Source organism: Ranitomeya variabilis, chromosome 2 (assembly GCF_051348905.1).
Source record: "Ranitomeya variabilis isolate aRanVar5 chromosome 2, aRanVar5.hap1, whole genome shotgun sequence".
NCBI lineage: Eukaryota > Metazoa > Chordata > Amphibia > Anura > Dendrobatidae > Ranitomeya > Ranitomeya variabilis.
Window position 1 is genome coordinate 363,125,605 of NC_135233.1, and position 26,123 is coordinate 363,151,727.

General features: G+C 44.3%; 2 long non-coding RNA genes across 2 annotated transcripts in view; one reads left to right on the top strand and one right to left on the bottom strand.

Annotated features, from left to right (window-relative positions):
• Window positions 1-26,123, bottom strand: part of LOC143805957 (uncharacterized) — a 91,592-nt gene that overhangs the window by 55,085 nt on the left and 10,384 nt on the right. The gene's annotated exons all lie outside the window — the stretch shown is intronic.
• LOC143805958 (uncharacterized) lies at window positions 13,782-24,240 on the top strand. Its single transcript, XR_013221361.1, has 3 exons — window positions 13,782-13,843; window positions 22,460-22,672; window positions 22,762-24,240. It is a non-coding gene; the product is annotated as an uncharacterized LOC143805958 (long non-coding RNA).

The window sequence follows — 26,123 nt, forward strand, 5'->3', positions numbered from 1 at the left end:
AAAGGTATGCTAATAAGCTCTTCTCCAAGAGGTGGCACGTAGACTTCCAGCTTCCTTCCTCTTGGAGAAGAGTTAATTTGTTTTAGGGGAAGATGTTACTATGTGGGAACATCTCTGCGGCAGCTCGTGTACATAACACAGGTCAACAAAAAAAAAAATTTTTTCTGGTGTCCAAAATATTTTAATGAATTTGGGGTATTTTTGGGATGCTGATTCTGAATATGCTATCAGTTTTGCCAGATTGGCTCAAGTTTTTGACATTTTTGGTATCTTATTTATAGCACTTGTTGGTAAATGCGACGCATCATCTCATTAATTTCTTTGGATTAGTACTTGAACTGAGCAGTTCTCAATATAGTTTTGTGTTAATTAGTGTTCTAAAAGTTTGTTCATAGCTTGATTTTTGCACTAACTTTATGTTGTTGTCTGTTTTCCAGTGAAAAGCATGAACTCATCAAGAAGAAGTTGTCTTAACGATCCAGACTCATTCTGTTACATTTGTGGTGAATACACACTGCCAAAACATAGAAGAAACATAACAGACTTCGTAAAAAAAAGTGTATTTTGCCTATTTTGGGGTTATGCTTGGGGACCAAGACAAGTTTTGGGCACCACACATAGTGTGCAAAGCATGTATCGAATTATTACGAAAATGGAGCAAAGGACAAAGAAAAAGCTTCAAATTTGGTGTTCCAATGGTGTGGAGAGAGCCAAAAAATCATCATGATGACTGTTATTTCTGTGCAGTGCAAGTGCAAGGATTCAATAAGCATAAGAAACGAAAATGGGAGTAACATGGAATCTGCAAGAAGGCCTGTCCCTCATTGTGAAGATGTGCCTGTATCTGTGTTTACCATAAATAACAGTCATCATGATGATTTTGTGGCTCTCTCCACACCATTGGAACACCAAATTTGAAGCTTTTTCTTTGTCCTTTGCTCCATTTTCGTAATAATTCGATACATGCTTTGCACACTATGTGTGGTGCCCAAAACTTGTCTTGGTCCCCAAGCATAACCCCAAAATAGGCAAAATACACTTTTTTTACGAAGTCTGTTATGTTTCTTCTATGTTTTGGCAGTGTGTATTCACCACAAATGTAACAGAATGAGTCTGGATCGTTAAGACAACTTCTTCTTGATGAGTTCATGCTTTTCACTGGAAAACAGACAACAACATAAAGTTAGTGCAAAAATCAAGCTATGAACAAACTTTTAGAACACTAATTAACACAAAACTATATTGAGAACTGCTCAGTTCAAGTACTAATCCAAAGAAATTAATGAGATGATGCGTCGCATTTACCAACAAGTGCTATAAATAAGATACCAAAAATCTCAAAAACTTGAGCCAATCTGGCAAAACTGATAGCATATTCAGAATCAGCACCCCAAAAATACCCTAAATTCGATGAAATATCTTTGGCACCAAAAATGCTGTTGACCAGTGTAATTGGAGCTAGGAATTAAATGGTATTTTGTAAAAATGGACAAATCAAGAAATCTCATGAATGAAAAAATAAAAAATTACATTTTGTGGCTCAAAATTAATTTTGCAGGTGCTCAAAGAGAGCAGTCAGGCACCAAGATGATACCAGTGACATTAGTGGATTACCGTATAGTCAGCGTTCTGTCTGCACTCCTAACACTGACCTCCTGGTTTATTAACTTTGACCTAAACCGATTCTTAACCTCCTTTCCGATCCCTTCCCCTTGAGACCACAAAGACTAAATATTGCTGACTACTACACAAATAGACTCTGGTCTGGTTTTTCTTTTTAATAATAATAATCTTTATATAGCACTAACATATTCCGCAGCGCTTTACAGTTTGCACACATTAACATCGCTGTCCCCGTTGGGGGCTCACAATCTAAATTCCCTATCAGTATGTCTATGTAATGTGGGAGGAGACCGGAGTACCCGGAGGAAACCCACGCAAACACGGGGAGAACATACAAACTCCTTGCAGATGTTGTCCAAGGTTGGATTAGAACCCAGGACTCCAGCGCTGCAATGCTATCCACTGAGCCACCATGCTGCTTTTTATTGTAGAACCAAAATGTCTACCTTACCTTTGCCCAATTTTGAAAACAAAAATTAATTTTTTGGCCAAGTCATGAACATTACTGAGGGAATGGCCACCAAGACATAGAGAAACCGGTCCGTGACCCAGACCAATGTCTATGGAAAGAGTTAGTCTATGGGTGAAAATGACCGTATTGTTGTGCAATCATGAACATCGTTGGTTTCCAGTGGGTTAAATTAGAATTAAAAAAATTGTTATCACGGAGGACTCCACCAATCAATAATGACAATGGGCCCATTAAGAATGAATGGATTCGACAGGCTTATTGGGCTGTATTGGGAGGTTGGGGTCATGTAGAGGCCTCTGCACAGTTTAGATATTACCTGAGCGGGAACACGGCATCTGCAATAATCTCTTGAAAGAAATATACGAGGAAGAAGAGTCATGTGCTGGCGAGGAAACATTATTAAATCACACATACATCTCCTCTCCAAGAACAATCATCTTAGCAAATGTCAACCCGGGACTCAGTAGGTGGGAGGAGGAGAAGAGGATCTGTGCAGACAGATTAAGGAGAACATGAGGCGGACAAACACCTCTCTCCATATTCATACACTCCGCAACTTCAAACTTGCAAAACCAAGAAGGAAAAGTCATGTTATGATGGAAATCACAGGATGGTAGACATGTTACTGGTCTGCAAATGGTGAAATATATGGAAAGAAAAACCTTAAAACATCTCAATTCATTCAGTGTCTGACAAAATCCCCAGGTTTTGATTGTTCTGGATGCCTTGTCCAAAGACTGACCTACAGAATAATATTTTTTGACACCTTTTACTCCCTCCTCAGGCCAAAAGCACAAGCCCCTATCACAGACATTTGTGCTGATGACCTGTCCTCCCACTTTATAGAGAAAATAGATAACATCCCTCAGGAAATCCACTCCCAGTCACCAAGTGCTGTGACTCCCATCCCTCCCTGCATTTCCCCTGGCTCACTTTCCACATTCGAACCAGTCACAAAAGAAGTCTAGAAAGTTCCACTCTCCTCATAGGACTACATGCACCACCAACCCCATTCCCTCACATCTCCTCCAGTCTCTTTCTCCAGTCGTCACAACTCACCTAACTACAATCTTTACTCTCTCCCTCTCCTCTGGCATTTCCCCTCCTCCTTCAAACACTCTATCATTACTCCATTACTAAAGAAACCCGCCCTCGACCCATCCTGCACAAATAACTACAGACCAGTCTCCAATATCCCCCTTCATCTCTAAACTCTTGGAGCGCGTGATCTATTCCCGCCTTACCCATTACTTCTTCACTCACTCCCTCCTAGACCCTTCACAGTCCGGTTTCCGCCCCCTAAATTCGACAGAAACTGCACTCATCAAGGTGACCAATGACCGTCTGACAGCAAAATGTAACGGTGACCACTCTCTGCTCATTCTACTCGACCTCTCTGCAGCTTTCGACACTGTTGACCACCGTCTCCTACTCTCTAGGCTCCAGTCACAAGGTATTAAGGACACTGCTCTCTCCTGGTTCTCTTCCTATCTTTCTGACCGCTCCTTCAGTGTTCTGTTCGCTGGCTCCACTTCATCTCCACTTCCTCTCACTGTCGGGGTACCCCAGGGCTCAGTCCTTGGCCCCCTTCTCTTCTCCCTCTACAAGGCCTCAATTGGACAGACCATCAGATTTGACTTTCAGTACCATCTTTATGCCGATGACACCCAACAATACACGTCATCCCCTGACCTTACCCCCGCTGTACTACAGAACGCTGCTGACTGTCTATCTGCAGTCTCCAACATCATGTCCGCCTTCTATCTGAAACTCAACCTCTCCAAAACTGAACTTCTTCTGCTCCCGCCATCTACTAACCTCCCTAAATCTGACATTTCCCTCTCCGTGGGTGGCACCATAATAACACCCCGGCAGCAGGCGTCCTCATGAACCAGATGGGATATATTACTAATATTACCCTGGATGGAGGAAAGGAAGATTTTCTACAAGACCAATATTTATGATGATACCCGTGGCCTGCTGGGGTAAGTGACGGAGTCAGTGACTTTGTGCTCCATTGCAACTCTTTAAAGTATGGGTGTCTTGAGAACACGGATTCTGTTAACAACGTAGCAGACAAGGCGGCCCATGACCACAAAGGCCCTTCTGGCATTTGCCAGATGGCCAGTCCGGCCCTGCCTATCCCCCACCCCCTGAAAATGGCTGGACCATCATTGTAAATACATCATTGTAAATACACACCTTTACTTTGTATCTCAGCCACCTCATTGTAGATTGTAAGCTCTCACGAGCAGGGACAGCTTATTTTGCTTTAATTATTGTATTGCTAACATTGCTACTGATGACTGTTGTGTTTGAAACTGTTAAACTGTAAAGCGCTGCGTAATATGTTGGCGCTAAATAAATAAATATTATTTATTTATTATTATTATTGTAGGACTACTAGCTCTTGCTGATTTCATAGGTGGAGCTTCAATTTTGTCAGGGGATTTAAACAGGAGCTGATTAGAAAGGCCTGTACGATCCCTATAGAGTGAAGCTGACTGTTTGATGACTGCATCTTTGATAACATTTTCTTTCTAAATGATAACATTCCGTCTGTCTGCTGCCACCACTAGGGGGAGCTTGAGAGCTGACTGCATACTGCTTATACATAACACATAGGATATATAACAGACTTGTGAGCTCCCCTGTGGTGCAATCCGCCGGTCTCCACATAGCAGTCATGTACCAACTGTGTCAATGAGAGAGTCTCTTCCAGCGTGGAGGAAACATTACTGTTGCTGCCACTGACAGATTACAGCAGTAGTGTGACTTCCAGGAGAACGACGGTGTGCGGTGAGCAAAGTATATGTTTTTATTTGTATTACTTTCTGACCTTTTTTAAAATTGACAGTCAGAAAAGAAGTCGTGACTCAGTTTATTTTTGAATGACCAGGCTAAGTAATGTCAGGCTAATTATCTATACTCTTTAACAATTACCATGTTCTAATTTATTCCTTAATGTATCATTATATCTTACACAGAATTCGAAATAGATTTAACAGTTGAAATGTTGGCTACCTGTAGCCACCACCAGGGGGAGCTGGTCAGCTTATTATATACAGTTTATATATTAGAAACCTCCAGACCGTCCACCTATATATACTAGATGGAGGCCCGATTCTAACGCATTGGGTATTCTAGAATATGGATGTACAGTGCCTACAAGTAGTATTCAACCCACTGCAGATTTAGCAGGTTTAATAAGATGCAAATAAGTTAGAGCCTTCAAACTTCAAACAAGAGCAGGATTTATTAACAGATGCATAAATCTTACAAACCAAAAAGTTTTGTTGCTCAGTTACATTTTTATAAATTTTAAACATAAAAGTGTGGGTCAATTATTATTCAACCCCTAGGTTTAATATTTTGTGGAATAACCTTTGTTTGCAATTACAGCTAATAATCGTCTTTTATAAGACCTGATCAGGCCGGCACAGGTCTCTGGAGTTATCTTGGCCCACTCCTCCATGCAGATCTTCTCCAAGTTATCTAGGTTCTTTGGGTGTCTCATGTGGACTTTAATCTTGAGCTCCTTCCACAAGTTTTCAATTGGGTTAAGGTCAGGAGACTGACTAGGCCACTGCAACACCTTGATTTTTTGCCTCTTGAACCAGGCCTTGGTTTTCTTGGCTGTGTGCTTTGGGTCGTTGTCTTGTTGGAAGATGAAATGACGACCCATCTTAAGATCCTTGATGGAGGAGCGGAGGTTCTTGGCCAAAATCTCCAGGTAGGCCGTGCTATCCATCTTTCCATGGATGCGGACTAGATGGCCAGGCCCCTTGGCTGAGAAACAGCCCCACAGCATGATGCTGCCACCACCATGCTTGACGGTAGGGATGGTATTCTTGGGGTCGTATGCAGTGCCATCCAGTCTCCAAACGTCACGTGTGTGGTTGGCACCAAAGATCTCGATCTTGGTCTCATCAGACCAGAGAACCTTGAACCAGTCAATCTCAGAGTCCTCCAAGTGATCATGAGCAAACTGTAGACGAGCCTTGACATGACGCTTTGAAAGTAAAGGTACCTTACGGGCTCGTCTGGAACGGAGACCATTGCGGTGGAGTACGTTACGTATGGTATTGACTGAAACCAATGTCCCCACTGCCATGAGATCTTCCCGGAGCTCCTTCCTTGTTGTCCTTGGGTTAGCCTTGACTCTTCGGACAAGCCTGGCCTCGGCACGGGAGGAAACTTTCAAAGGCTGTCCAGGCCATGGAAGGCTAACAGTAGTTCCATAAGCCTTCCACTTCCGGATGATGCTCCCAACAGTGGAGACAGGTAGGCCCAACTCCTTGGAAAGGGTTTTGTACCCCTTGCCAGCCTTGTGACTCTCCACGATATTGTCTCTGATGGCCTTGGAATGCTCCTTTGTCTTTCCCATGTTGACCATGTATGAGTGCTGTTCACAAGTTTGGGGAGGGTCTTAAATAGTCAGAAAAGGCTGGAAAAAGAGATAATTAATCCAAACATGTGAAGCTCATTGTTCTTTGTGCCTGAACTACTTCTTAATACTTTAGGGGAACCAAACAGAATTCTGGGGGGTTGAGGGGTTGAATAATAAATGACCCCCTGAAAAAACTTTTCACAATTTAAAAAACAAACAAACAAAGAAATAACATTCTTTTTTGCTGCAGTGCATTTCACACTTCCAGGCTGATCTACAGTCCAAATGTCACAATGCCAAGTTAATTCCAAATGTGTAAACCTGCTAAATCTGCAGGGGGTTGAATACTACTTGTAGGCACTGTATGTGTGTACGTCGCGCTGTGAGTGGGGGTTAAATTCCGCGCCAATATCGCTAATTGTCACGACCGGACGCGTACTATGTAGCCCAGCCACGTAGTATATAGCAGCCACGTAGTATATAGCACAGCCAAGTAGTATATAGCACAGCGATGTAGTATATAACACAGCCCATGCAGTATATAGCACAGCCACGTAGTATATAGCACAGCGATGTAGTATATAACACAGCCCATGCAGTATATAGCACAGCCACGTAGTATATTGCACAGCCACGTAGTAGATAGCACAGGTACGTAGTATATAGCACAGCGATGTAGTATATAGCAGCCACGTAGTATATAACACAGCCTACGTAGTATATAGCACAGCCACGTAGTATATAGCAGTCACGTAGTATATAGCAGCCACGTAATATATAGCAGCCACGTAATATATAGCATAGCCACGTAGTATATAGCACAGCGATGTAGTATATAGCAGCCACGTAGTATATAACACAGCCCACGTAGTATATAGCACAGCCCACATAGTATATAGCAGCCACGTAGTATATAACACAGCCCACGTAGTATATAGCACCGCTAGATAATATATAGCAGCCACGTAGTATAAAACACAGACAGCCACGTAGTATATAGCACTCACGTAGTATATAGCAGCCACGTAATATATAGCAGCCACGTAGTATACAGTATAACACAGACAGCCACATAGTATATAGCAGTCACGTATTATATAACACAGCCCACGTAGTATATAGCACAGCCCACGTAGTATATAACACAGCCCACGTAGTACATAGCACAGCCCATGTAGTATATAACAGCCCACGTAGTATACAGCAGTGTGGGCACCATATCCCTGTGAAAAAAAGAATTAAAATAAAAAACAGTTATATACTCACCTTCCGTCGCCTCCGTAGCCTTCCCGCTCCTCGCGATGCAGCTGGCAGCTTCCGTTCCCAGTGATGCATTGCGAAATTACCCAGATGATGTAGCGGTCTCCCGAGACTGCTAAGTCATCTGGGTAATTTCGCAATGCATCTCTGTGAACAGAAGCTGCCGAGAGCATCGGGAGGAGCGGGAAAGCTGCAGAGGCGACGGAAGGTGAGAATAGCATGATTTTGTATTTTTTTATTATTTTTAACATTATATCTTTTTACTATTGATGCTGCATAGGCAGCATCAATAGTAAAAAGTTGGTCTGGGATGGGGCGACACAGTGGCGCTGAGTGGAGGGGAGTAGGGAGGGGCTAATTCGCAGCTGGACTAAGTCTGCCGGCCGTGACCAATCAGCAACTCGGGATTTCCGTTACAGGCAGACAGACAGACAAACAGACGGAAGTACCCCTTAGACGATTATATAGATAGATATAAAAACAAGTTTATGTGTGTGTGTATCGACGATGATGTCATAATGCGTATTTGGGTACAGAACTATGGGATAGAGGATGTGTGATGGGTATATGTGCACGAGACTATGGGATGGAGGATATGTATGATTGGAATGTGGGCATGGGACTATGAGATGGAGGATATGTATGATTGGTATATGGGCATGGGACTATGGGATGGAGGATGTGTACGATGGGTATATGGGCATGGGACTATGGGATGGAGGATGTGTATGATGGGTATATGGGCACAAGATTATGGGATGGAGGATGTGTATGATGGGTATATGGCCATGGGACTATGGGATGGAGGATATGTATGATGGGTATATGGGCACGGGACTATGGGATGGAGGATGTGTATGATGGGTATATGGGCACGGGACTATGGGATGGAGGATGTGTATGATGGGTATATGGCCACGGGACTATGGGATGGAGGATATGTATGATGGGTATATGGGCACGGGACTATGGGATGGAGGATGTGTATGATGGGTATATGGGCACGGGACTGAGATGGAGGATGTGTATGATGGGTATATGGGCACATGATTATGGGATGGAGGATGTGTATGATGGGTATACGGGGCACGAGACTATGGGATGGAGGATATGTATGATAGGTATATGGTCTCTGGACTATGGGATGGAGGATAATCATTATAATTTGCTATAACTAACCACAGTTAGTTACTATGCCCGGGTGACGCCGAGCTCTTCAGCTAGTAGACTATAAGCATCTAGGCGATCTAAAACTCCATTGTGTAGCAGAGAGGCTACACGCGATGCAGCAGCTTCAGGATAGGAGAGCAAACTGTCAGAAAAAGCAAAACTTCCTAAAAGAAGGCAGTAATGGTTTATTACCATTTCTGTCTTCCCTAAGTGCGCTTCTTCCTCCTGACAAAGCGGTCATATGATCCCTGGGTGTAGGGAAAGAGCACGAACTGCTGGCTGCTAACTCTGCTATGTTACCATCAGGCTACATTTCTCCTGTAACTGAGGATAACATACCAATCCCAGTTACAGGCGAAATAAGATTTATTAAAAAAAAGTATTTCAAATATTGAAATGCAACTCAAAGCTCTTTTTCTTTTATGAACGTATGGGGGGCACAATATGTAAATAAATAAATAAATGAATAAATAAAAAGCAAGAAAATTAAAGAGCCACTGCCAATCCAAATCGCTGTTCTTAGCCCCATCCTCATGAAGAACAAAAAAAACATAATGTGTCTGATATATAAAAATAAATGTAACGGAAAGGGGAATATATTTTATAATGCATTTTAATGGTCCTTTATGTTCATAAAAAAATTGTGAAAAACTGACAAGTATTTCGTTTATTCTCCTACTGATATCGCCTGATAGCGTATTTCAAAAATAGAGAAAAGAGAGTATGAAAATAACATAAAAATTAGGCCCCATGTATCCTAAAAAAAATATGCAAAAATCATTTGAATATCCAAATATGAAAAAAAATGTACATCTGTTTAAACCGCAAGTATGAAAAAAACGTAAAATGCAAAGAAAAATAGTCTGGTCCTGAGCTGATTACACTCAATAATAGCACAGTATGCAGAAAACTGCTGAGCTCCCTCTAGTGGTGACTGCAGGTAGCAAAAAACGTTGTCTATTTTGAGCTCTATATCAGAAAAAAAAGAAATTTCTGACCATAATACATTAGAGGACTAATCAAAGAGAATTTTCACCTTGATATGGTCTTGTCGTAGTTGACAAAACTTCTTGAACACTGCAGTATTGGTATTCTGTAGCCAGAGCTCTACTTATGCTTCAGACTAACAGGATAGGACCATAAGATAAGTCTGTAGTATAAATGGGACCATAGTATAAGATCGGATTATGCTTTTTTCTTCCACATATGTAATCATCAGTGCAGGCAGTAAAACTGGAGCCAACATTGTTTACTCAAGACCCATGGCTTTAAAGAACCTGTTGACAACTGGGCATGATAACAGGCCCGTGACAGTCATGGGTCAAGTGAGAGGCAGTGTGAAAAAATATTGTGCTCAGCCCTGGAATGGACAGCTAGTCTCCCATACCTTGGACACATTGCTGTCATCCTACCAGAAAATCCTAAAAATACACTTACCACCCCAAATGGAGCTCAGTCTTACAATTTATGGTTCTTGTATTAAAGGGCACTCGGTGTCTTCTCCAGAATTCTTCATACACCACTTGGGTAGAAAATGTTGCTTTCTATCTTCCTGAAGCCCTAGAAAGCGTTTCTAGATCTTCTCCCTAGACCATCTATGGGTCCTAGTATGTTCAAGACGTAGCTACAACCATCAAGTTGTTTTATGGATCAGGGAAAGTACTGTGATACAGGTAGCAAAGAATTTGTGTTTGCCCCATTTGTTGGCAGTACCCAAAGGGCGTATTCCCATTTGGGCAATTTGCCATTTTTCTAGGTCTTTCTTGGGATGTCTGGCAAGTCTCCCACTTGCCACACAAACATTCCGTAAGGCAGCACTCTCCCAAAGGTCATAATATAGTGGATGCAGGGGTTATAGGTGCACCTGGGCCCCGGAGCCTAAAAGGGCCAAAAGGTCCCTTTGTCACATATGAAAATAAACAATACTAATAAATAGTTTGAGGCTCTCTTCAAGATTTTTCATTGCGGCCCAGGAGCTTAAAGGTACAACAATGGCTACTGTCAAGTTTTTCTCCTCCGAGCCTTGGTGCCCAGACTCATATTTAGGGGGCAGAAATGGGGTATGGATGGACGTGCCCTGAAAAAATGGGGCTTGATCCATAGGACAGGGGGATAAAACTATATCACCTAATTGGATTGTCCTGCAAACAGAGATGACAGTTGCTGCAAACAGTAACTAGCGGTCTGTATGATCCAGGCATGGAGGCCAAACAGTTCAATGGTGATCATGAAATTCCACCAATATCTCCTGCAGATGGGACAACTCCTTTTTTCAGATTTGTTTCCTAAATGAGACAACAACTTGAATAGTAGATTAGTAGATAAAAAGGATGTCATGGATGCTGAAAAAAGTGAACACTTCCTTTAAATAGGTAAAGTACCAAAGACAGCCTATAGACAACACAAAGAAACAAAAAAAGAAAGTTACCTTTTTGCTAATCCCAGACAACCTTTTATTATTCTGATCTTTTTGAACCATATTATAGGGATATGGTTAATGCAATACAGATGGGTCTCGAAGCTAGTCAGCCTGTTAGTTTCTAGAAGTTCTCAGAATTCTAGATGGTTTTGTGCGTGGGCTCTTAAAGAGGACCGGTCACTTGCCAAAAATATATAATTTTTCACCTGGTGTAAATGCTGCCGTTCTCCTGAATCCGGCGATGTTTTTCTTTTCTTCCTGTGCCTCTCCGTTCCTGAGATATGGCCTCCTCTTCACTCTATATAAATCAAGTCTTGTTAACCAAATGGGCGTGGTCCTTAATAGAGAAGAACTGAGGCCCTCTCCCACTTGGTAATAAGACTAAATTTATGTACAGGGAAGAAGGGGGCCATATCTCAGGAACGGAGAGGCGCAGGAAGAAATGAAAAACATCGCCGGATTCAGGAGAACGGCGACATTTACACCGGGTAAAAGAAAAAAAACATTTCTGGCAAGTGATAGGTCCCTTTAAGAATTCATCAAACTGGAACCTATTTATGCACAGAAATTCCTAACGATCCTTACAAAGTCTAAGGCCGCCGTAATGAGCTGATGAAAAAGAGGTTAAAAGGAGAATTATTCCGGATTCTATTAAGGTGGTACTGAGAGCCTGGCGAATAAACAGCCAGCGTGTATGGGCTTCTTTTTTTTTTTTTAGCGGGATTGGATTAACTGGGAAAAACCACATCTGCTTCAGTACATTAACTGTATTATATGTAATGTGCAAGGAGACAGATAAGGGCGAATTGGGAAGTTAATTCAATACAGACTGCGCTGCGAGCCACACTGTACCTCAGGACAGGTTGTACTGTAATTTGCAGAGGGAACTGGCCTTGCGCTGTATATCCAGAATGATGCATCCCCAATAGCTAGTTATACAGGAATATACGGCCTGACATACCTGTTGGTAAGTTCTCAGTCTTGACATTCATACAAAAAAGCTCTACAAGTGGAACCACTTTGCTAATACATTAGTACTGACCTAGACTTACAGCCCATGTTATATTCCAGAGCTGCATTCACAATTCTGCTGCAAATCAATCAATAAGTTTACATGCTGTTCGTCCTTTGTATTCGAAGATGACAATGACTTCGGGGCTTATAGGAGTCTGTGGCTGTGGGTTCGGAGGTTACGGATGAGGTAAATCTGGGCCCTGAAGGCTCGACCATATATGTGACATAAGTAACTAAATGTGATCAGGACAGTAGATGCCCCTTGAGGTTTGCACACAGCTCGCTTTTTTTTTGCCTCAAAGGATTCTCCCATCTTCATCTGCACGTTCTCCTGAGGTGATCCTGCCTCGCCAAGCTGGACGGTCCAGGGCACGCTTCTCCCATCTGTTAATGTCGACGCCCAGGTTTTTGATAGTGTGACAGGGTCACTGGCACAGTGTATGAAGGGGGATATGTGTCACTGCGCATATTAGCGTCAGTGATGTAGAACCAGAATAGTTTTCCTCCAGCACGCTATGTGTTGAGAGGGTTAAGTTATGTTATGGGCTGGTTTTAGTGGACCCTCATAGTGTGGGAAGAGGTCCACCGTATCTCCACCTGCAGTCCTGACAGGACCTGTGTGTTGTCAAGGTCATGCGATCATCACATGGGTTGTTAAATACCTGGCCATGAGAGTCAGTGGGTGTGGAAAGCCAAGGACAACATCTGCAAGGAATTTGTATGTTCTCCCTATGTTTGCGTGGGTTTCCTCCGGGTTCTCCGGTTTCCTCCCACATTCCAAAGACATAGTTATAGGGAATCTAGATTAGGAGCCCCAGTGGGGACGGTGATGATAATGTATGTAAAGTGCTGTGCAATATGATAGCGCTATATAAGCAAGGCATAATAAATAAATAATAACTAAATGGTGTGTTAGGAGAGGTGGAACTCCTGCATAGCTCCCGGAGGAGCTAAGGATGCTGTGTGTGCTACCTGCATTGAAGCCTGCAGGGCAAAGACTCTGTTAAACGTTACCTTTTGCTTTGTTTTACTGTTATGCCAAAAAGGCTCTGTTTGTTTTCCTTGAACCCTGCTGAAGTTTATGCGGTCCATAATAAATTAGCAGGTGAACTACTTTGGGCAGAGGGGGGGACTATGTAACAGGGTCACTAGCACAGTGTACGGAGATATGTGTGACTGCGCATGTTGTCGTCAGTGGTATGAAACCAGGATGTTTTTCCTCCAGCTCACTAAGTGTTGGGAGGGTTAAAGAAAGCTGCATACATGGGCTGGTTTTATGTGAGCACTCATAGATTGGGAGGCAGGGTGCTCACCATATCTCCTCCTGCAGAGCCAACACTGGCATGTGTGTTAAAAGGACCTGTGATGAGGTCACGGTCAGGTGATCATCACATGGTCTGGGTTAAAAACCCTGTCTGGAGAGTCAGTGGGGTGTGTGTCTTGGGAGAGGAGGTACTCCTGCTGAGCTCCAAGGAAGAGCAGAGGACATTGCCAGGTGCCTGCTGGTTGAAACTGTTGTACTTTTTTTGTTTTGTTTTCCATTAAGGCTGCTTTCACACTAGCGTCGGTACGGGGCCGTCGCGCTGCATCGGCCTGACGTACCGACGCATACTGTGGAAAAAATTCCCGACGTGGGCAGCGGAAGCAGTCCTAGGACGCTTCCGCTGCCCCATTGCAAGGTCCGGGGAGGAGGGGGCGGAGTTTCGGCCGCGCATGCACGGTCGAAAATGGTGGTCTCGATGCACAAAAAAAGTTACATGTAACCTTTTTTGTGGCGGCGGTCCGCCAAAACACGCTACCGTCGCACGACGGTTGTGACGTGTGGCACTGCGTCACAATGCGTCGCTAATAAAAGTCTATGAAGATAAAACGCATCCTGCGGGCAACTTTGCAGGATGCGTTTTTTCTCCACAACGACGCATTGCGACGTGCAGTGCCCAACGCTAGTGTGAAAGTAGCCTAAAGGTACCTTCACACGAAGCGACGCTGCAGCGATAGCGATAACGATGCCGATCGCTGCAGCGTCGCTGTTTGATCGCTGGGGAGCTGTCACACAGACAGCTCTCCAGCGACCAACGATGCCGAGGTCCCCGGGTAACCAGGGTAAACATCGGGTTGCTAAGCGCAGTGTTGTGAATTTACCTTTTGGCTCCCTCTAGTGGTTACTAGTGATTTTACTCTGGGTATGTCATTCATCCCTTGTATGCTCACCTGGGTCGTTAGGTCAGGGGTGTTGCTATATAAGCTTCCTGGACCTTCAGTTCAATGCCTGGCAACGTTGTAATCAGAGCTAATCTGTTGTGCTCTTGTCTACTGATCCTGGTTCCTGCTAAATTAAGCTAAGTCTGCTTTCTTGCTTTTTGCTATTTGTTTTTGTTTGCATTTTTGTCCAGCTTGTACATAATCTGTATCCTAACCTTGCTGGAAGCTCTAGGGAGGCTGGAGTTCTCCCCCCGGGCCGTTAGACGGTTCGGGGGTTCTTGTATCTCCAGTGTGGAATTTTGTTAGGGTTTTTGTTGACCATATAAGTTATCTTACTACATTCTGCTATTAGTAAGTGGGCCTCTCTTTGCTAAACCTAGTTAATCTCTGTGTTTGTCATTTCCTCTTACCTCACCGTTATTATTTGTGGGGGGCTTGTATCCGACTTTTGGGGTCTATTCTCTGGAGGCAAGAGAGGTCTTTGTTTTCCTCTTCTAGGGGTAGTTAGTCCTCCGGCTGGCGCGAGACATCTAGCGACCAACGTAGGCATGTTCCCCGGCTACTTCTAGTGTTGGCGTTAGGAGTAGTTATATGGTCAACCCAGTTACCACTGCCCTATGAGCTGGATTTTTGTACGTCGCAGACTTACTTGTTCCTCTGAGACCCTCGCCATTGGGGTCACAACAGTTTGCCAGGCCAGTATTAAATGTTAAATGCATTGCAGAAGCGGGATTATAAGAAAGAAAGTTCTGAGTTTTTTTTTCTCTCTCTCATTTTTTTTTTTCTTTTCCCCTTTACCTCTGAGTGGCTTGTGTTTGCTGCAGACATGAATGTTCAGACCTTGATTACAAGTGTGGACCAGCTTGCTGCTCGTGTGCAGGGCATACAAGAGTATGTTATCAGAAATCCTGTGTCAGAACCTAAGATACCGATTCCTGAACCGTTTTCCGGAGACCGATTTAAATTTAGAAATTTCAGGAATAATTGTAAATTGTTTTTGTCCCTGAAACCCTGTTCATCTGGAGACTCCGCTCAGCAAGTAAAAATTGTTATTTCTTTTTTACGGGGCGACCCTCAGGATTGGGCTTTCTCGCTGGCGCCAGGAGATCCGGCATTGGCTGACATTGATGCGTTTTTTCTGGCGCTTGGTTTGCTTTATGAGGAACCCAATCTTGAGATTCAGGCAGAAAAAGCCTTGCTGGCGATGTCTCAGGGCCAGGACGAGGCTGAAGTGTATTGCCAAAAATTTCGGAAATGGTCCGTGCTGACCCAGTGGAACGAGTGTGCATTGGCTGCAAATTTTAGAAATGGCCTTTCTGAAGCCATTAAGAATGTGATGGTGGGTTTTCCCATTCCCACAGGTCTGAATGATTCTATGGCCCTGGCTATTCAAATCGACCGGCGGTTGCGGGAGCGCAAGACCGCAAATTCCCTCATGGTGTTGTCTGAACAGGCACCTGATTTAATGCAATGTGATAGAATCCTGACTAGAAATGAGCGGAAAATTCATAGACGCCAGAATGGCTTGTGTTACTACTGTGGTGATTCTACACGTTATCTCAGCATGCTCTAAACGTCTTACTAAGGTTGTTAGTCCGGTCGCCATTGGTAATTTGCAACCTAAGTTTATTCTATCTGTAACTTTGATTTGCTCACTGTCATCGTATCCTGTCATGGCGTTTGTGGACTCAGGTGCTGCCCTGAGCCTTATGGATCTGTCATTTGCCAAGCGCTGCGGATTTGTTCTTGAGCCATTGGAAAATCCTATCCCTCTTAGGGGTATTGATTCTACGCCATTGGCAAAAAATAAACCGCAGTTTTGGACACAGGTTACCATGTGCATGACTCCCGAACATCGGGAGGTAATACGTTTTCTTGTTCTGCATAAAATGCATGATTTGGTTGTTTTGGGTTTGCCATGGTTACAGACCCATAATCCAGTCTTGGACTGGAAGGCTATGTCAGTGTCAAGTTGGGGCTGCCATGGAATTAATGGAGATTCCCTGCCCTTGTCTATTGCTTCTTCTACGCCTTCGGAAGTTCCGGCGTATTTGTCTGATTATCAGGATGTCTTCAGCGAGTCTAAGTCCAGTGCACTGCCTCCTCATAGGGAATGTGACTGTGCAATAGATTTGATTCCTGGCAGTAAGTTTCCTAAGGGGAGACTGTTTAATCTGTCGGTACCTGAACATACCGCGATGCGTTCATATATCAAGGAGTCTCTTGAGAAGGGGCATATCCGTCCTTCTTCTTCCCCTCTTGGTGCGGGATTCTTTTTTGTGGCCAAAAAGGACGGATCTTTGAGGCCTTGTATTGAAAATAGCTTTGGAGGATATTCACTAAATTAAAACATAACTTTTAATAAATATGTAAAATACTTGGGCCCTTAACAAAACACATACATAGACAGTGTAACAAGGTGCTAAAGTGAACCAGTGCTGAAAATATAAAAAAATTGGAACAGTCTTACCAATTTAGACGGACTAATGGAGGAGGTCTCACCAATTCTGTGGGGTAGGTGGTTCCAAGACGAAGAAAAACAGGCCAAGGGTAGGGAAATGTAATATTGTCACTATCTTCCCTGTGAACCCTTGAAGAGCTCCTGTCCTCACAAGGACAGGCCCCAAGTGAGTCCTGCTATGGCCACCCACCAACCACAGTAAACCCTAATTGTCTCTTATCTCCCTACGCGTTTCAACTCCAATATAGGAGAATCATCAGGGGAGTTGTATATATAAAAAATGCCAATGGGTCTCCTTAGTAATTCAGTCCATAAGAATCCATACTGGTCCGTATACAATTATATGCAAAGCAGGTCCCGCAGTGGCTGGGAATCCCACAATAAACCAGCAGCAACAACGATTATGTCCGCAGTATATAGTCCTATATAGTCCTAAGGACTATATACTGCGGACATAATCGTTGTTGCTGCTGGTTTATTGCGGGATTCCCAGCCACTGCGGGACCTGCTTTGCATATAATTGTATACGGACCAGTATGGATTCTTATGGACTGAATTACTAAGGAGACCCATTGGCATTTTTTATATATACAACTCCCCTGATGATTCTCCTATATTGGAGTTGAAACGCGTAGGGAGATAAGAGACAATTAGGGTTTACTGTGGTTGGTGGGTGGCCATAGCAGGACTCACTTGGGGCCTGTCCTTGTGAGGACAGGAGCTCTTCAAGGGTTCACAGGGAAGATAGTGACAATATTACATTTCCCTACCCTTGGCCTGTTTTTCTTCATCTTGGAACCACCTACCCCACAGAATTGGTGAGACCTCCTCCATTAGTCCGTCTAAATTGGTAAGACTGTTCCAATTTTTTTATATTTTCAGCACTGGTTCACTTTAGCACCTTGTTACACTGTCTATGTATGTGTTTTGTTAAGGGCCCAAGTATTTTACATATTTATTAAAAGTTATGTTTTAATTTAGTGAATATCCTCCAAAGCTATTTTCATATTAATTCTGAGGGTTTGGACACGGCAAGTTATATTACAAGCCTTAGCTGAGGCCTTGTATTGACTATTGGCTTTTAAATAAGATCACTGTCAAATTTCAGTATCCTTTGCCGCTGTTGTCAGATTTGTTTGCCCGGATTAAAGGTGCCAAGTGGTTCACCAAGATAGACCTTCGTGGTGCGTACAACCTTGTGCGCATTAGGCAGGGCGATGAATGGAAAACCGCATTCAATACGCCCGAAGGTCATTTTGAGTACTTGGTGATGCCATTTGGGCTCTCTAATGCCCCTTCAGTTTTTCAGTCCTTCATGCATGACATTTTCCGGAAGTATCTGGATAAATTTTTGATTGTTTATCTGGATGATATTCTGTTTTTTTCTGATGATTGGGACTCGCATGTGGAGCAGGTCAGGATGGTTTTTGAGATTCTGCGTGAAAATTCTTTGTTTGTAAAAGGCTCAAAGTGTCTCTTTGGTGTACAGAAGGTTCCCTTTTTGGGGTTCATTTTTTCCCCTTCTGCTGTGGAGATGGATCCAGTCAAGGTCCGAGCTATTCATGATTGGACTCAACCCTCGTCAGTTAAGAGTCTTCAGAAGTTCTTGGGTTTTGCTAACTTCTACCGTCGTTTTATCGCAAATTTCTCTAGCGTTGTTAAACCGCTGACGGATATGACCAAGAAAGGCTCTGATGTAGCTAACTGGGCTCCTGCTGCCGTGGAGGCTTTCCAGGAGTTGAAACGCCAATTTACTTCGGCGCCTGTTTTGTGCCAGCCTGACGTCTCACTTCCCTTTCAGGTTGAGGTGGATGCTTCGGAGATTGGGGCAGGGGCCGTTTTGTCGCAGAGAGGCCCTGGTTGCTCTACTATGAGGCCTTGTGCCTTTTTCTCTAGGAAGTTTTCGCCGGCAGAGCGAAATTATGATGTGGGCAATCGGGAGTTGTTGGCCATGAAGTGGGCATTTGAGGAGTGGCGTCATTGGCTCGAGGGTGCTAAGCATCGTGTGGTGGTCTTGACTGATCACAAAAATCTGATGTATCTCGAGTCTGCTAAACGCCTGAATCCTAGACAGGCCCGCTGGTCATTGTTTTTCTCCCGTTTTGACTTTGTGGTCTCGTATTTACCAGGTTCTAAGAATGTGAAGGCCGATGCTCTGTCTAGGAGCTTTGTGCCTGATGCTCCTGGAGTCGCTGAACCTGTGGGTATTCTTAAGGAAGGAGTTATCGTGTCTGCTATTTCTCCAGATCTGCGACGTGTGTTGCAGAGATTTCAGGCTGGTAGGCCTGACTCTTGTCCACCTGACAGATTGTTTGTGCCGGCTAGATGGACCAGCAGAGTCATTTCCGAGGTTCATTCCTCGGTGTTGGCAGGGCACCCGGGAATTTTTGGCACCAGAGATCTGGTGGCCAGGTCCTTTTGGTGGCCTTCCTTGTCAAGGGATGTGCGGTCATTTGTGCAGTCCTGTGGTACTTGTGCCCGAGCTAAGCCTTGTTGCTCTCGTGCCAGCGGGTTGCTCTTGCCCTTGCCTGTCCCGAAGAGACCTTGGACACACATCTCTATGGATTTCATTTCGGATCTTCCGGTGTCTCAGGGCATGTCTGTCATCTGGGTGATATGTGATCGTTTCTCCAAGATGGTCCATCTGGTTCCTTTGCCTAAGCTGCCTTCCTCTTCTGATCTGGTTCCTGTGTTCTTCCAGAATGTGGTTCGTTTGCACGGCATTCCTGAGAATATTGTGTCGGACAGAGGATCCCAGTTTGTTTCCAGGTTCTGGCGATCCTTTTGTGGTAGGATGGGCATTGATTTGTCGTTTTCGTCCGCTTTCCATCCTCAGACTAACGGACAAACGGAGCGAACTAATCAGACTCTGGAGGCTTATTTGAGGTGTTTTGTCTCTTCTGATCAGGATGATTGGGTGACCTTCTTGCCGTTGGCTGAATTTGCCCTTAATAATCGGGCTAGTTCCGCCACCTTGGTTTCGCCATTTTTCTGCAACTCTGGTTTCCATCCTCGTTTTTCCTCGGGACATGTGGAGCCTTCTGACTGTCCTGGGGTGGATTCCGTGGTGGATAGGTTGCAGCGGATCTGGAGTCATGTGGTGGACAACTTGAAGTTGTCACAGGAGAAGGCTCAGCGTTTTGCCAACCGCCGTCGCGGTGTGGGTCCCCGACTTCGCGTTGGGGATTTGGTATGGCTGTCTTCTCGATTTGTTCCTATGAAGGTCTCCTCTCCCAAATTGAAGCCTCGCTTCATTGGTCCTTACAAGATATTGGAAATCATTAATCCTGTATCCTTTCGCCTGGATCTTCCGGTGTCGTTTGCCATTCACAACGTATTTCATAGGTCCTTGTTGCGGCGGTACGTTGTGCCTGTGGTTCCTTCTGCTGAGCCTCCTGCTCCGGTGTTGGTTGAGGGCGAGTTGGAGTACGTGGTGGAGAAGATCTTAGATTCTCGTCTCTCCAGGCGGAGGCTTCAGTACCTGGTCAAGTGGAAGGGCTATGGTCAGGAGGATAATTCCTGGGTGGTCGCCTCTGATGTGCATGCGGCCGATTTAGTTCGTGCCTTTCACGCCGCTCATCCTGATCGCCCTGGTGGTCTTGGTGAGGGTTCGGTGACCCCTCACTAAGGGGGGGTACTGTTGTGAATTTACCTTTTGGCTCCCTCTAGTGGTTACTAGTGATTTTACTCTGGGTATGTCATTCATCCCTTGTATGCTCACCTGGGTCGTTAGGTCAGGGGTGTTGCTATATAAGCTTCCTGGACCTTCAGTTCAATGCCTGGCAACGTTGTAATCAGAGCTAATCTGTTGTGCTCTTGTCTACTGATCCTGGTTCCTGCTAAATTAAGCTATGTCTGCTTTCTTGCTTTTTGCTATTTGTTTTTGTTTGCATTTTTGTCCAGCTTGTACATAATCTGTATCCTAACCTTGCTGGAAGCTCTAGGGAGGCTGGAGTTCTCCCCCCGGGCCGTTAGACGGTTCGGGGGTTCTTGTATCTCCAGTGTGGAATTTTGTTAGGGTTTTTGTTAGGGTATTATTTGTGGGGGGCTTGTATCCGACTTTTGGGGTCTATTCTCTGGAGGCAAGAGAGGTCTTTGTTTTCCTCTTCTAGGGGTAGTTAGTCCTCCGGCTGGCGCGAGACATCTAGCGACCAACGTAGGCATGTTCCCCGGCTACTTCTAGTGTTGGCGTTAGGAGTAGTTATATGGTCAACCCAGTTACCACTGCCCTATGAGCTGGATTTTTGTACGTCGCAGACTTACTTGTTCCTCTGAGACCCTCGCCATTGGGGTCACAACAGCGCAGGGCCGCGCTTAGTAACCCGATGTTTACCCTGGTTACCAGCGTAAAAGTAAAAAAAACAAACATTACATGCTCACCTGCGCGTCCCCCGGCGTCTGCTTCCTGACACTGACTGAGCTCCGGCCCTAACAGCACAGAGGTGACGTCACCACTGTGCTTTCACTTTCACTTTAGGGCCGGTGCTCAGTGTCAGGAAGCAGACGCTGGGGGACGCAGGTGAGTATGTACTGTTTGTTTTTTTTACTTTTACGCTGGTAACCAGGGTAAACATCGGGCTACTAAGCGCGGCCCTGCGCTTAGCAACCCGATGTTTACCCTGGTTACCAGTGTAAAATATCGCTGGTATCGTTGCTTTTGCTTTCAAACACAACGATACACGGCGATCGGACGACCAAATAAAGTTCTGGACTTTATTCAGCGACCAGCGACATCACAGCAGGATCCTGATCGCTGCTGCGTGTCAAACGAAACGATATCGCTAGCCAGGACGCTGCAACGTCACGGATCGCTAGCGATATCGTTTCGTGTGAAGGTACCTTAGGCCAGGAAGGCTCTGCTTTTTGTTTTCTAAACCCTGCCTTGGTGTATGCTGACTTAAATAAACCAGCAGATGTTTCACTACCAAAGTGTTGATGTGTCTACCTGAGGAAGCAGATAAGTGTGGCAACCCCTCACATAGGTTATAGGTTGAACTCGATGGATTTGTGTCTTATTTCAACCTTAAAACTATGAAACCCCTATTGTTGGAGGAGTTGAATGTGTATGGACATTGTGACTATCTTGGTCTTTTACAAAGTTCTCTTAAAGTGAACCTAAAACTAATTCCTCTTTAACTCTTTATGCAGCTGTAGACGTATAATAGATGTAGGGGAGCCAGAAATTGTGGATCTAATTTGTCATTGGCATGTATTTTTCCACATCTGCTTAATAGCACTCAGATCCCACTGCAGCTACATCCCCCTCCTCTCCCATCTTTTATTTTCCATATTACTAATATTTTTCTCATCTCATGCAACCCCTTTTGCTTAGAACCTGATAATTTGTTAATCTGATCCTGGTGGAGACCAGAAATGTCCATAATGTCTGTATTAGTCTCATTTCATGTAGTAAGATGGAATGTAAAAGAAAGTATTTCATTTTTGTAGATCTGCCATCTAGATCTGTTCATGGTTGGAGGCAACGAGACATTAACACCAAAGCCAAAACCAGAAAGAACCAATGGAGGAATGTGGAACAGCAACGCTCAAGGTGGAAAAAGATTGTAGGTGCCAAAGTAAAGGCTGATGCGGTCACCTACTGGCATTATATAAATGCCATCGCGCTGGGCTCCGTTCACATCAGCGAGTGATGAGTTTCAGGTCAGATATATGGGGATTCATCTATTTAAAGCAACGGCTGAACATGTGTACATGAGACCTTGTTTTTACTACCTATTCTGTTACTGCAGGGAGGTCATCAGGAAAACACGTCCGAATTAAGAAAGCCTGGAGAGAGGAAGAGTACATCTGCTTGTCTTATGATCAAAGCAAGACATAAGCATGAGGCAGAACCAAAGCACCCCTGCAACCCGATCCTTCCTGTCCCCCCTCGGTGCCTTCCCAAGTCCAATTACTATTGCATTATTGACCTCCACATTGTTCTCTCTTGGTTTTGCCTTTTTCAGTCTCATCAGCTCCGTAACTTTATTCCCTTTCCTTATTTTCTCTTACTGCCCTTTCCTGGTTTCCCCTTTCACCACCTTAGTCTTTCCTTAAACCTCTATCTCTTCCATGGTCTCTCTCCATATACCTATCTTTATCTTGGTCACTTAGTATACCCCTATTTCTTCTCTTATCTGTCCTTGAACACCTATTTTTGGCTAGATATTACACAGCCCCCCTGTATATTCCCCAGTGTTTCCCTTGTTCATTGGGCACTTCCTACATCCTTAATTCATATGTAACCTCTTCCCACATCCCCTAATTCATCCATAGCCCATCCATATACCCCTCGTTCATGCCGAGCCTCCTTTACATTAGTTCTTTCATCCCTAGCCCTTGCCGTACCCTTATTTATTCCATAGCCCTGTCCTGAGCCCCAAGTTTTACCCTAGTTACTCCCTGCACCCCTATTTACTCAATAGCCCATTGTCACAATCCTATTTCTTCCTGAACTGTTCCCACGCTTATTTATCTTTCATAGACTCATTCTACATCCCTATTTCATATTTAACTTCTTCCCACACCCTATTTATTCCCTAGCTTATTCCTACACCCTATTTATTCCTCAGCCTTCCCTTCTGTTACCTATTTCTTCATATTTATTTATTCCATGGCCTCATCTCAAATTCCCTATATCTTCCCTTTTTTCTACACTCCTATTTTGCCTAGCCTTGACCCCCATCCCACATTTCATTCCTAACCCCTCTCTGTGCCCCTATTATTTCATAGCCTGTCCCAGATTCTGTATTTCATCCCTAGCCCATTTTGCACCCTTACTTCTTCCTTAAACTCCTTGAACATGACCTATTTTATCTTTGGACTGTTTCTAGACCCCGATATTTTCCATGGACACATCCTACACTCCTATTTCTTCCCGGTTGATGCCACGCACCCCTTATGTCCTCCATAGCCCCTTCCTTCACACCTATTTCTTCCTTAGCCCTTTTCTACATCCTTATTTCTTCCCTAGCCTCCATTCACATCCCCATCTCTTCTTGGGGCTTCTTCTTTGCACCAATTTGCTACTTCCCCCTACGTTCACTTCTATGCACTGGCCATCTCCTGTTCCCTTCTTTTCTAAAACCAGGCGATTAATATATGCTCCCGGCACCCTATATTCATCTGTTGGACATAGCAGTAGAAATGAGGCCGTGTGTTGGGGGTGGGGAAGCAGTCCTGTCCGGCTGTCAGGCCATTTGATGGATGAGAGGTGGTAAAGCTGCAGAAGGAAGCAATGGGGAGTTGGAGACATTACACACAAATAATAATAAAGACATTAATCATTCTCTGACAGTTGCCAGTCACCCCTCTCCAACCTCCACAGCTGCTCTCTCAGCTCACTCCCCCCAGCACCTTGCATGCAGTCCCAGCCATGTGGTGTTTGATATGCACTGGAGCTGCCTCCTAGGGAGGGAAATCTGCTCCCTTTCCTTACAGCCGGCACATAACATGGCAGGCAAGCCCAGGCAGCGCCTTATTACCTTTATACATAGCATAGATTACACATTTAGTCTACACAATAGTCAGCTTGTACTGCAGAGCTTACCATCTAGTCCTGGTAGCCCATGCTCCAGTGCACTAGACGCGATTACCCATCTTACCATAACGACTCATTCACCCAAAAATAAAAAAGTTGGTCAAAAAGTAAAACACAGAAGATAATGGCAGCACTATTAAATATTTATAGACATACAAAATCTATAAGTAATAATTAAATGCTCATTATATGTTATAGTAGGCCTCATTCAGGGTGGGAACACCACCAAACCCTTACCCTGAAGATGGGTCCTGACTCCTAACACGTCGGATGGCCCAAACATCCCAATAAGTGTTGTCTAATGTTAGATGCATTACATACTTTCTTTCAGGAGATCAAGGAACACAGCGCTCAAACGTGCCAGATTTTCTTTTTTTAGCATGGCCATACCCTTTCTCATTCCCGCGCATTGAATATGGTCTCAACGTTCGGCATCACAGCGGTACTTTGTGAGAGGCTTTTCCGTTGCCTGAGACACTTGTCTGCTCTGGGAGGTCTCCTTTTTAGCAGGAGCCTCCTAAATGTTTCAGGAGAGTTGGCAAGAATTGTATTTCGGCTGAACTTGACGATTTTGGAAAAGCCTCCTACCATCCCTCCCCTCAGGCGGCAAAATTTTTTGTTCTCAAGGAGAAAAGCTGCCACTGGTCTAGTCTGGTAGAGGTTTACTCAGCTATATGGTCAAATAAATAAGGCAGCACACTGCGGCGCCAAAACATACAAACATAAAACATGAAAATTAAACAGCATTACTGCACTAGAAATATGGAAAAAATGAGAGCGTTTAGCGCATAAATTGGCCAATTCATGTGTACCTGGTAGCCACATTAAGGCATCTCTTGTATACCAGGTCCTAAACTTTCCTTTCCTCGCCGAGAACAAACGTCTTCATCTGAATGGGAACCTACTGTGAATCCTCTTCTTAGACTAAATTTCTCTCTCTCTGTGGAGGGGTAATGGACCTGCTGCGATTAAAACACCCGTGGCCAAGAGATGGAGTGCTCGGTCAGAAGGCTAGTGAATACAAATTTCAAAAAACTGACCGTCACATCCAAACATAGATCAAGTTTGAACAGGTGCTGAACCTAGAGTCACCAACTCGTACACAATCCCACAGATGTTCAATGATATTCAGGTCTGGGGACTGGGATGGCCATTCCAGAACAGTGTAATTGTTCCTCTGCATGAATGCCTGAGTAGATATGGAGCGGTGTTTTGGATCATTGTCTTGCTGAAAGATCCATCCCCTGCATAACTTCAACTCTGTCACTGATTCATGAACATTATTGTCAAGAATCTGCTGATACTGAGAGGAATCCATGCGTCCCTCAACTTTAACAAGATTCCCGGTGCCGGCATTGGCCACACAGCCCCAAAGCATGATGGAACCTCCACCAAATTTTACTGTGGGTAGCAAGTGTTTTTCTTGGAATGCTGTGTTTTTTTGCCACCATGCATAACGCCTTTTTATATGACTAAACAACTCAATCTTGGTTTCATCAGTCCACAGGACCTTCTGCCAAAAAGAAATTGGCTTCTCCAAATGTGCTTTTGCATACCTCAGCCGACTCTGTT